This window comes from Cervus elaphus, chromosome 28 (assembly GCF_910594005.1).
Source record: "Cervus elaphus chromosome 28, mCerEla1.1, whole genome shotgun sequence".
NCBI classification, from domain to species: Eukaryota; Metazoa; Chordata; class Mammalia; order Artiodactyla; family Cervidae; genus Cervus; species Cervus elaphus.
The window spans coordinates 16026961-16039847 of NC_057842.1; the positions used below are offsets into that span (position 1 = coordinate 16026961).

Genomic DNA, 12887 nt, shown 5'->3' on the forward strand with positions numbered 1-12887 from the left:
TGTTGTGGGGCCCCTCACTCAGTTTGTATCCCTCACTGTCCTTGCCATAGCTCCCTTGAAACTCAGCTTGTGAGCTCCTTTGTCTGCAGCGTGGCCCGCCTGGCTGCCACCGGCCGGACAGAGCTGACAATGAAACAACAGCTCAGATCTGACAGCTCAGAAGCTCTGTACAAAGGGGCCTGACTCTTCACAGTGGAGAGGGTGTCGTAGCCTCCAGGGTTCTGGAACCTGTGCTTGCGCCAAAGTGACTCCACAGGCGTTTGAATGCCTGGGGAGAGTCCTGGCTATAGTGGGAATGGCTGGAGTCTCCTGAGGTTCTGAAGGCCCACTGTGTGCAGGTTCACGGTGCAGAGAGAGGAGAAAGTGGAGGCCTGCCCTGGACGTGGTGAGAGCCCATGGATGAGTCAGACAGGCAGGCGGGGCAGGATGGCACCTGAGCCGCCTTCACGAGGGGGTGGTGTGGGGCCAGAGGACGAGAAGCAGGTCTGCTCCCTCGGCTGGTGCCCAGGGCAGGTTGTCACCAGACAGAACAGTTACCATGGTGATGACCATCACTGCTGTCTGCAAAGGGTTTCCAGTGGTGCGTCTCCATTGGAGCGGTCAGGCCATCTCTAAGCTAGACTGGCCATGTGCATTGCCTCTCCTTCGTTCTTCCCATGTGTCCTCTTCTTTCCAGAACATGAATTTTCTAGAGGGTTTTTGGGTCACCAGGATGTTAGGTCATTCTCTAGCCTTGTCTCCTGAGGAATGGCTTCCTAGTTGTTGGGGTTGTTTGTTTATCCAGCTCTCTTTCTTGGCTGATTATGTGACTTTGTTTGTGCCACAGGAAAAGTTCAGCATTCGCGTTCTGGCTGAGATGTCATTCTTAACAACAGCAATGACTGCCTGGGGAATATGACTGCATTTGCCTAAAGGGCTTCATCTGGCCCATGATATCTTGAAAGTACCTACACCATCCTTTCAGATACTCAAAGGTATTTCAAATAAAATCAAAACAAGAATTCTCAAACGTAGCCTTGAAAATGTGGGGAGTCAGAACAAAAGGACCTCATTGTTTCACTGATAGTCATTGATGGGGACACCCAGAATATACGGAGAAATGAAGAGAAAAGGTTTCAAGTTTGTTCGTGGTCAGGGAGACGGAAGAACAGGGAGTGCTTGCCGTGAATACAGGGTTTGCTGGGAGGTGAGGCGGAAATATTCAAAGGGTCTGAAACTACAAGGTGGCCATGGTTACACAGCGCTTTGTCGGTCCTCAGTGTCCCCAGATTGCAGCCGTTTTCAATAATTGTTATTATTAGACAACGATAATTGTTAACAACAATAACAATTATTAAACAACAATAATTGTTACTATGACATTGTTATTATTAAATAAATGAATAATTTTATTCTTTCAAACTGAACCAATAAAAGTACAGAACACCATAGAACAAGTAAAAGAGCACAAAATAGGTAGAGAAAAACCAAATAAACAGACCCTCAAGGGAAGGGAAGTCAGTCTCCCCTGGGTGGGGAGCGAGTTGATGGCATCCATGGGGGGCAGACAGGGATAGCGGCTGCAGAGCCCACGGCTCCCCTGGACCTGGTGTTTCCAGAACGGGCTCTGGGTCTCTGTCCAAAAGAGGGGCCCGTTGTCCCTGCAGCGGTTGGTCAGTCATCGTGGGCGTCTGGGTGTTGAGCAGGAGCCAGGGCAGGCTGTCCCTGCAGAGGTGGTAACTCATGCCCTGACTCGGGTTCTCCTGCCAAAGCCCGAGCGGGTGCAGGTGCAGGTGGAGGTGGACGTTTGGGCCGAGGGGGAGGGACATCGGTGCCTGGGGCTGGGCGTCCTGCCGGCACAGAGGTCCGATCTGCCCAGTGTGGTGGCCAGGAACCAGCTGGTCCAGTGTCTTTGAGGCAGGATGGATCAGGTCTCGATGTCCCCTCAGTGGATCCCTGGGTCCTGCACGTGCAGCAAGCACCTCTGTAGGGACAGGTGTTGGAAATGGAGCCTGGTTGAGTTGGAAGGTCAGAGCTAGAGCTGGGAGAGAAGAAGAGATTACCCAGAGGTCTCCCTTGTCACGGGCCTAACTGGGCTCTAAAGCTTCCCAGGACTTCCAGTAGAATACCCAGCATAGGATGCCTTCTCTGACTGCAGTCTGCAAGATGGTGTGAGGCCAGCCGTTGCTCCAGGCCCAGCCCCAGCTCTGGAGGACTCCTCCCTGTGAAGCTCAGCGCCCCTCCCCACACACTCAGATTCCCAGCCCCGGGCTCCTCACCTCTGTGCTCTGCGGCGCTGGGCTCCAGGTCCTCGTGCTGCCTCAGAGGGAGGGGTGCTCGGGGCTCTGGGTCGGAGCCAGGTGTGCTGAGCCGCGAAGCAGCCCGAGACTGGGCCCCGCGGTGTGTCCTGGGTGGTTTCTGGGGAGGCCTTCCCCTCTTACTCTTCACTTCCCCTTGGGCTGACCCCTCCATGGGCACGCTCACCTGGACCCTGCACTGGGCCTCACGGGCAGGGGGATGGGGCTCCGACCCCTCCCTCGAGGAGGTGGACGGCGTGTCCCCCTCGTCGGCCACATCCGGTGGGAAGCTCTGCAATGACAGTAAGCGTCAGCCAGGCCTGCTTGGTGTTTTCCGAGCTGGGCCTGGCCAGTATGGCTGCTGCTTCTGCCCACTTGAATTTCTGGTCCCAGCGGAGATGTGTGTCTGCTCAGATACCCACCCGGGAGGAAGGAGACACCTCTTAGGGCGTCAGGTCAACCTGGGCAGTCAGCGCTGCCTGGGCTCTCCCCCTCCCGCCCAGCCTGCTCTCCCCTGGGGTGGGGACGCCACCGGTGCACAGGCTTCTGACCGCACATCCTTCTGGGCTTGCTTGAGGCAGACACACCCCGAGAACCCCCCGTCCCCATTCCCAGGGAAAGGACTCGGGGTTGCCCGGGTGGGATGGGAGAGGTGGCCGGGCCCGGCCTGGGGCTCCCGGGTTACCTTCCTGTTCCTTCGGGCAAAGGGCCAGAGGCCTCCTCGGGGGTCCCTGAGCCAGCGTCGCCAGCGATCCCACACACTCTGCCTGTGAGCCCTCCCGAGGCCCCGGCCTCTGGGCAGGGGCAAACAGCAGAACATCTTGGCAGCAAGTGATCTGGCTGGGGTCTCCTCTCGCAGTGGTGCCTGGGTCCCTGGGTTCTGGGTTCTGTTGAGTTCTGTTGCCAGGAAGTGACATCATTTCTTGGGTTCGTTGCTGAGGTCCCTCACACAGAGCTCCCCAAGGGAACCTGGGTGTTTCTGAGTGTGCAACCACACCCTTAGGCCCCGTGCGGGCACAGTGACACGCACACTGCCCAGCCCTCAGCCTTGGGGGAGGCCTGGGTTCCGCCAGGGCCTGAGCTCTGAGGACACAGCTGCTTTCAGACCAGGCTCCTCCTTCTCCTAGGTCACGGGGCCCTAGACAAGCATGTGCCCCTCAGGGTTTCCCCAGTCTTTCCATCTGCCGAGCGGGGGTCATTCTCCCATCTCCTGCCCAGATCTGTTGGCCTCCGAGACCCCCATTCCTTTCCACCTGGGGCTGGTATCACATGGAGTTTGTGCACTGAGACTTCCCAAAGGAAGGATTCAATACAGGGCTGACCTAGCACGGAATGGGGCAGAAACAGGCTCTGGGACCTAGGAAAAGACACTCCCCTTGCTGCCTTTTCAAGACCCCACCCCCCAATTGGGGGGCTGAAAGGAAGACTGGAAGGTCGCCTTCTCTTATATGAAAGAGGAGCCAACTTTCTGGTCCTCTTTTTCCATCGAGATTCTGGTTCAAGTCTCCCAGCTTGGCTTCTGTGGGTGGCTGAGCATAGAATGGCTCCCTGCATTCAGGCAACTGCTCTGAAAATGCAACCATGGATGCAATTATGTACAGCAGTTCTGTTCAAAATGGCTATACATGTTAAGAAGTTGTGATATCCTTCAGTAGATGAATGTGTAGGTCAATTGGATTACATCCAAATCACTGGGGGCAGAACATGTCATCCTAAGATGTGTCTCCAACATCGGGTGAGTTTGCTGTGTTTAATTCAATAAAATAAAAAAAGAGAAAACCTGAGTAGAAGTTGCCCTTCTTGATTTTAAGATTTACTAATTGATTGTTGGCCGTGCTAGGGCTTCATTGCTTTGAGAGGGCTTCCTCTAGTTCTGGTGAGTGGGGCTCCTCTTGTTGCAGAGCACGGGTCCAGGTGTCCAGGCTTCAGTCGTTGTGCTGCATGTGTTTAGCAGTTGTGACTCCCAGGCTGTAGAGCGCTGGCTCAGTGCGTGTGGTGGATGAGTTTAGCTCCTCTGAGGCCTGTGAGATACGCCTGGACAGAGAACCAAACCCGTATCCCATGCATTAGCAGGCAGCTCCTTAACCGGTAGAAGACCAGGGGAGCCCGAGGTTGCCCTTTTGTGAGTTCCATTTCCGTTTAGTAGGGAAGTCTCTGTTTGTAAGGGTATGTCCCTCTTTGCACCTGAAATAGGATAGTTCCATCTGAAGGAACTCTTCTCAGTGAAGAGGTCCCGGCATAAGTCTGCAGAGAATCATATGCTTGTTTACTGTGCTTTCCATGATAACCTGCCATAACTGGCCTCCCCGCTTCCCCCAAGGTCTTTGCTATGTTTTGAGCTGTAGACGGTATTTACGCTGATGGCTTTGGTCACTGCAGGAAGTGACTCAGTTTCCTTGGCCTCTTCCCCACATGCAAGATATACATGTTATTCAACTTCTGTTTCTCTCCTGATATTTTGGCTTTCATGATGGAGAAGGAAGGCTCAACCAAGAACCAAAAGGGCAGAGGGAAATTGTGTTTCCTCCTATACGCATGCAAAGGAATAATACTCAACAGTGGACAGGAGTGAAAAGTCAGCCCTTGAAAGACAGGGATAAATGTTCGATGCATGTGGCTAAGTGAGAGAATGCAGTCTGAAGAGGCTGAGTACAGTATGACCCCATTGATGACATTCTTGGAACGGCAAATCTACACAGATGTGAAAAGAGATCCTGGGGTGGGGAATTTGAAGTGATCCTTCAGATGGATTCCTGTTAATATGCGTTTGCTAAACAGATCGATTCATATCGTCCAAGGGGTCAATCATGATCTATTCAAATTTCCTTTTTCAGGCTATCGGAGTGCACAGAATGGAATGCCAAATACCACAGAATCAAACTGTATTAGAAATGCATGGAAAAACTTCACCATAGGGGATGAGGTAACGGTGCTGACCTAAATGAACTTTAGAAATGAAGAGACTCTCTAGACTAAAGGCAAAATGGACCATACCTAAGCAGTAGGCTTTGTTTTCTGGAGTTCTGTCCAGAGTGTGAAAGTGAAAGTCACTCAGTTGTGTCTGTCTCTTTGTGACCCTATGGATAGTCCAAGGAGTTCTCCAGGCAAGAGTACTGGAGTGGGTAGCCTTTCCCTTCTCCAGGGGATCTTCCCACCCCAGGGATCGAACCCAGGTCTCCCGCACTGCAGGCGGATTCTTCACGAGCTGAGCCACAAGGGAAGTGTAGTAGCTGACCCTTCTGAAACCACTGTGTATGTAATCTGGAAAGATCCAATGCACAAACAAATGGCAGATGGTGGGAGCCTGGTTCTCACTGTGGGAGTGGAAGTTATGGATAAGGAAAGGGAGATAAGATATACAGAGAAGCCCTCCACATCCTAGCTTTATGCTTCCTGGGAGGATGGTGTGGGGAGTTGACTACCTGGGGAAATGCACAGACCTTCATGGCTGGAATGCCATGCAGAAGTAGTAAGCTCACGCTTCCCCTGTGTTAGCTACTACATTTCCCTTGTGGCTCAGCTGGTAAAGAATCCACCTGCAATGCGGGAGACCTGGGTGCCATCCCTGGGTTGGGAAGATGCCCTGGAGTAGGGAAAGGCTACCGACTCCAGTAGCATGAAGTCAGGCAATGGCAGTGAAAGAGTTGAATCCTAACCAGTAGACCAGTGGTCAGTGAGAAGGCCCTGGCTGAGTGGCTTTGTAGAAATGAATTTCCACAAAGAAGCAGAAAGGATTGAAACAAGTCAAGTGTTTATTAAGTGGAAAGACCGTCTGTGTGAATAGCCAAAACTGTGCGCTCAGAAAGAGATGTCCCCATTGCGGTGGCTTAAATCACTCACATGCAGTGTTTCTCTCAGGTTTCCTCTGGCCCACCATCTTGCTCTGTCTGGTTCTGAGTCTGTATTTGGTTTCTCTCAGGTTCCTTCCCATGTGTGTGCATCACTTAGCAAAGGCAGGTTCTAGCAAGGAAGCCTAAGGGGAGTTGATGTCACTGACTGACTGTAGGGTGGCGCCCTCTCGTCCTTTGACCCTTGGGAGCTTTTCTGCACCTGTGTAGTCGAACAGGTCTCCTCGACCCTGACAATGAGGACTCTATGGTCTTTCGTCAGTTCTCTGGACAGGGATCGGGTCGTATTCCCTCCTGCTATTGTCTTCATCTTACTGTGTCTGTCCACATGGGAGGGCCTCCAGGTTCTCAGCCTGGGGCCCATCTCTCTTCTGCCTCATTTCCAGCTAGTGTGGGTGGAAGGATGGGGTGTGAGGTGAGTCCATCTGCATGGCACTCCAGGTATGAAGATCTGTGCATTTCCCCAGGTCGTCGACTCCCCACACCATCCTCGCAGGAAGTCTAGATCCAGGATGTGGAGGGTTTCTCTATATCTCTTTTGTCCCCTTGCTACTCTATAACTGCCACTCCCACAGGCAGGAACCAGGCTTCCACCATCTGCCATTTATCTGTGCATTGGACCTTTCCAGATGACATAAACAGTGGTTTCAGAAGTGTCAGCTACTACACTTCCCTTGTGGCTCAGCTGGTCAAGTATGCACCTGCAATGCGGGAGACATGGGTTCAATCCCTGGGTTGGGAAGAGGCCCTGCAGGAGGGAAAGGCTACCCACCTCAGTGTTCTGGCCTAGAGAGCTCCATGGACTTTACAGTCAAAGGGGCCACAGAGAGTCAGACACGACGGAGTGACTTTCACTTTCACACTTGGAAAGGACTCCATCAAACAAAGCCTCCTGCTTCTGTATGGTCCATTTTGCCTTTAGTTCAGAGAGTCTGTTCATTGCTAATGTTCACTTAGGTCAGCATCTTTTGCCCCATCCCCTACTGTGAGGTTTTTCCATGCATTTCTAATACAGTTAGATTCTGTCATATTTGGAATTCCATTCTGTGACACTCTTATAGCCTAAATAAGTATATTCGAATAGATGACGATTGACCCCTTGGACTATACAGATCGACATGTTTAGTGAATGCACATGAACAGGAATCCATCTAAAGGATCTCTTGAGAAATCTGTATGCACGTCAGGAAGCAACAGTTCGATGTGGACATGGAGCAACAGACTGGTTCCAAATAGGGAAAGGAGTACTTCAAGGCTCTATCTGGTCACCCTGCTTATTTAACTTACATGCAGAGGACATCATGAGAAAAGCTGGGCTGGAGGAAGCACAAGCTGGAATCTAGATTGCTGGGAGAAATATCAATAACCGCAGGTATGCAGATGACACCACCCTTATGGCAGAAAGTGAAGAAGAACTAAAGAGCCTCTTGATGAAAGTGAAAGAGGAGAGTGGAAAAGCTGGCTCAATGCTCAACATCCAGAACACTCAGATTTTGGCATCTGGTCCCATGACTTCCTGGCAGATAATGGGGAAGGAAACAGGGGAAACAGTGGCTGACTTTATTTTTCTGGGCTCCAAAATCACCGCAGATGGTGATTGGAGCCATGAAATGAAAAGACGCTTACTCCTTGGAAGGAAAGTTATGACCCACCTAGAGAGCATCTTAAAAAGCAGAGACATGACTTTGTCAAGAAAGGTCCATCTTGTCAAGGCGATGGTTTTTCCAGTGGTCATGTATGGATGACAAAGTTGGACTAGAAGGAAAGTTGAGCGCCGAAGAATTGATGCTTTTGAGCCTGGGGAGAAGACTCTGGAGAGTCTCTTGGACTGCAAGGAGACCCAACCAGTCCATCCTAAAGGAGACCAGTCCTGGGTGTTCATTGGAAGGACTGATGTTGAAGCTGAAACTCCAATCCTTTGTCCACCTGATGCGAAGAGCTGACTCATTGGAAAAGGCCCTGATGCTGGGAAAGATCGAAGGCAGGAGGAGAGGGGGACGACAGAGCATGAGATGGTTGGATGGCATCACTGACTCGATGGACATGGGTTTGGGTGGAGTCTGGGAGTTGGTGATGGACAGGGAGGCCTGGCGTGCTGTGATTCATGGGGTCGCAGAGTTGGACATGACTGAGCGACTGAACTTCTAAATGCATCCAAAGGAATGAAATACCTTGAAATCAATTTCAACCAGGAGCTGAAAGACTTGCACAGAGTCCTGGATTCTGAGGTGGGAATTCTGGGTTGATATCCCCGCTCACTTGCTAACCTGCTGAGTGACCCTGGGCAAATGAGACAATGATCTGAGGCTCAACCATTTCAACTGCAAGATGGACACAAAACCAGTACCTCCTTGCCAGGGTTGTGAAACTAAAGGGAAATGCTTATTTAGACCAGGGGATTGGAGGGTCTCCAGCAGCCTCTCCTTGTGTCCAACTTCTCTGGACCTGTGCTCTCCTCATCCTGTGGGCAAGGGTCAAGTGTGGAGCTGGGGAGCCAGATGGGGCTGGTCGAGGACCAGGACGAAAATGATAGTCGTCGTGGGTCAGGGAAGGAGGCCACCTCCTTTCCAGATCTCAGAGTGGGGCCTAAACCAGGGAGCGGGGGATGCAAGATCAGAAGCGAAAACTCGGAACCCCCACCGCAGGGCCGGCCTCTTCCTGGCAAGGACCTTCTCTCTGGTCCAGGCTCCAGTGTGATGTGGTGCTGCTCCCTGAGTTCTCCATGTGTCCACCAGGCCAAGAGCTCTCGGGAGCTTTAGGTCTATTAATCCGCAGGTGCCTAACTGTCAGAATGACACAAGGACTAACAACATTGAAGAGGAACTCTATTTTTAAAAAATGACAGAAGTACAGACAAGGCAGGGGGTGGGAAGCAGAAGGATTGACTGCTTTTCAGGCCTTTAGCAGAAATGTATCAGAAATATCTCCACTCCAGCTCAGGAGAGCCCACATGGTGGAAACAGAATGGACAATCAGGCTGTGAGTCTAATCTGCTGGTTAGATTCAACTCCACTGCTGATCCCAGAGACCAAAGTCCCAATCCACCAACCTTCCTGTGTGCAGCCAGACACCAAAGGAAGAAACACAGAACTTGCCTTTGGAAGTCTCAGCCAGACTTGATGGTGGAGTTGCTCAGCATGGTCAGTGGTCGCTATGGACTCAGCCCCTCCTCCGTGCTCACATCCTCTGTCCTCACAGAAACATGCACGGTTCACTACACAGAACTTTCTGGGGCACTTGTGTATACCAGAACCTGGCAGTGGCCAAATGCGAGGAGAAGACTCGGAAAAGGACACCTGCCTCTTGGGTGCTTCCCAAATGACCAAAAAGACCTGAAGCCTTTGATACTTTGGATTTGGAGAAGTCTTTCTAAACATGTAAAGGGAGAAAGGAGGCCCACTGGGACTCGTTGATATCCATTGGGAAAGGACGTCAGGTCCCTACCTCACAGAAACCACCAAAGATTAGACACATACCAAGAACCAACACTTCAAAGAAAAACTTGACACATTTTAGAACAATTTTTGATGAGTGAATCCTTTTTTTTTAATTGAAACATTGTTGATTTGTAATGAATTTTAGATTCAGGCATACAGCAAAGTGATTCTGTGATTCAGTGTCTCAGGTGCTTCCTTGCAGAAAATTCACTCGCCCTGGGCCACGCCCTCGACTCCAAACAACAACGAATAGACCTCCAAGGTCGGAGCAGCATGTGATGGTGCTTGCGGGTGGTTTTTGACTGAATAATTTATTCTAATAGGCTAGCAGAGGATCTCCAAACCCATCCTGAAACAGGAGTCCTTGCTCCCTTGAATGTGAAACAGGGCTTGGGAAGGGCAGAGGTGTGTCATGACCATTTTGTCTGCAGAGGACAAAGTGGTGCGTCGAGAGGATGCGTGGAAGCACGTCCCAGGACTCTGAGCACACGGACACAGTGACTGGACTCCTAGTCCTGCTCTTGGGGCATCGCACTGTGTCCAGCCCTGACACACGGCGAGCAGCTCCCACGTGCCCTAGGGAAGGTGACATGACCCGGACCTGGCCAGTGGGTGTGTTCCGTCCTCCCTGGCCACCGTGATTGGCTCAGGACTAGGGCAGTGAGCAATCAGGACCCAGGGCCAGGCTTGACCCTGGCATCAAGGGGCAGAGGGGCTCTGGTTCTGCCGGAAGGGGTGCGGCTGGCTGTCGTCAGGCTCCAGCAGTGGAAGGGGAGTGAGGTCGGCCTGGGGCGGTTGGTGGCCTTCCAGCTCCCGTCAGGGCAGAGCCGCCAGCCTGAGGATGAGGGCGCTGCTGAGCCCAGGGGTTGAGAGCGCCCGTTCCCGGTGTGGACCCGGAGCTCCTCCTGAGACCTGAGGGGAAACCGTCTGCTCGTGAGTCCTCTTCTGCTTGTCTGTCAGCTTGTTTGAACCTCGCTGGGTTTTCTATTCAGCTGGCTAAGTGGAGACATGGAAATGCAACTGTGTGGGTTTTGGCTGGCTTCAGGAAGAAATGCCAGATGCCGCTGGGAGACTCCAGTTGAATCTGGATGAGGTGATATCTCTTCGGGTCAGATATTAATTCTAGGATAACCCGAAGTAGTCTTCACAGCAGTGAGATAGAAACCTGCTAAGGGAGCAGTCCATGTCCTCATTCTAGAGCATGAGACTGCTGCTCAGAGAAGGGGGTGACGTGGCTCCAGCAAGGAGGCGTGCACCCAGACAGAAGCCCCGGATCCTGCCGTTTGAACGCAGGGAAGCCACTGGTGTGGGTTGTCCGTGTGTCAGGGGCTAAGGCATCAGCCCATACTGGACACTGTTGGGGCCTGACTTGGTAACTGCCATGTGGTAGCTTTGAGATTTCCAAAAGCAGTTTGCGCTGAAGGGAGGAAGGGCACCTGGCTTCATCCACCCCACCACACCCTCCAGATTCCCACTGACACTGACACCTTTCTCTCGATTTCTGAGGAAGTGACAGAGTCACTCTCTCGTGACCACCTTTGCTGACTCCTGTTCACGGGCTGCCATGTGGAGCTGCTAGAGGAGAAGCCAACGGCCTTTGCTCCCGAGTGCCTCTCTTTCTGTGGACCTTGGGGGCCCTAGTCCCCACTTGCACACCACAGGCCTTTTCCACATGTTGTGGGGCCCCTCACTCAGTTTGTATCCCTCACTGTCCTTGCCATAGCTCCCTTGAAACTCAGCTTGTGAGCTCCTTTGTCTGCAGCGTGGCCCGCCTGGCTGCCACCGGCCGGACAGAGCTGACAATGAAACAACAGCTCAGATCTGACAACTCAGAAGCTCTGTACAAAGGGGCCTGACTCTTCACAGTGGAGAGGGTGTCGTAGCCTCCAGGGTTCTGGAACCTGTGCTTGCGCCAAAGTGACTCCACAGGCGTTTGAATGCCTGGGGAGAGTCCTGGCTATAGTGGGAATGGCTCGAGTCTCCTGAGGTTCTGAAGGCCCACTGTGTGCAGGTTCACGGTGCAGAGAGAGGAGAAAGTGGAGGCCTGCCCTGGAGGTGGTGAGAGCCCATGGATGAGTCAGACAGGCAGGCGGGGCAGGATGGCACCTGAGCCGCCTTCACGAGGGGGTGGTGTGGGGCCAAAGGACGAGAAGCAGGTCTGCTCCCTCGGCTGGTGCCCAGGGCAGGTTGTCACCAGACAGAACAGTTACCATGGTGATGACCATCACTGCTGTCTGCAAAGGGTTTCCAGTGGTGCGTCTCCATTGGAGCGGTCAGGCCATCTCTAAGCTAGACTGGCCATGTGCATTGCCTCTCCTTCGTTCTTCCCATGTGTTCTCTTCTTTCCAGAACATGAATTTTCTAGAGGGTTTTTGGGTCACCAGGATGTTAGGTCATTCTCTAACCTTGTCTCCTGAGGAATGGCTTCCTAGTTGTTGGGGTTGTTTGTTTATCCAGCTCTCTTTCTTGGCTGATTATGTGACTTTGTTTGTGCCACAGGAAAAGTTCAGCATTCGCGTTCTGGCTGAGATGTCATTCTTAACAACAGCAATGACTGCCTGGGGAATATGACGGCATTTGCCTAAAGGGCTTCATCTGGCCCATGATATCTTGAAAGTACCTACACCATCCTTTCAGATACTCAAAGGTACTTCAAATAAAATCAAAACAAGAATTCTCAAACGTAGCCTTGAAAATGTGCGGAGTCAGAACAAAAGGACCTCATTGTTTCACTGATAGTCATTGATGGGGACACCCAGAATATACGGAGAAATGAAGAGAAAAGGTTTCAAGTTTGTTCGTGGTCAGGGAGACGGAAGAACAGGGAGTGCTTGCCGTGAATACAGGGTTTGCTGGGAGGTGAGGCGGAAATCTTCAAAGGGTCTGAAACTACAAGGTGGCCATGGTTACACAGCGCTTTGTCGGTCCTCAGTGTCCCCAGATTGCAGCCGTTTTCAATAATTGTTATTATTAGACAACGATAATTGTTAACAACAATAACAATTATTAAACAACAATAATTGTTACTATGACATTGTTATTATTAAATAAATGAATAATTTTATTCTTTCAAACTGAACCAAGAAAAGTACAGAACACCATAGAACAAGTAAAAGAGCACAAAATAGGTAGAGAAAAACCAAATAAACAGACCCTCAAGGGAAGGGAAGTCAGTCTCCCCTGGGTGGGGAGCGAGTTGATGGCATCCATGGGGGGCAGACAGGGATAGCGGCTGCAGAGCCCACGGCTCCCCTGGACCTGGTGTTTCCAGAACGGGCTCTGGGTCTCTGTCCAAAAGAGGGGCCCGTTGTCCCTGCAGCGGTTGG

General features: G+C 51.8%; 1 long non-coding RNA gene across 1 annotated transcript in view; it reads left to right on the forward strand.

Moving 5' to 3' along the window:
* LOC122685441 overlaps nt 1–12176 on the forward strand; it is a 51648-nt gene extending 39472 nt beyond the window's left edge. The window contains exons 4-5 of the long non-coding RNA XR_006338391.1: nt 827–974; nt 12061–12176. This is a non-coding gene — a long non-coding RNA (uncharacterized LOC122685441). The remainder of the gene's footprint in view (nt 1–826; nt 975–12060) is intronic.
* The last annotated feature ends 711 nt before the right edge of the window (nt 12177–12887 follow it).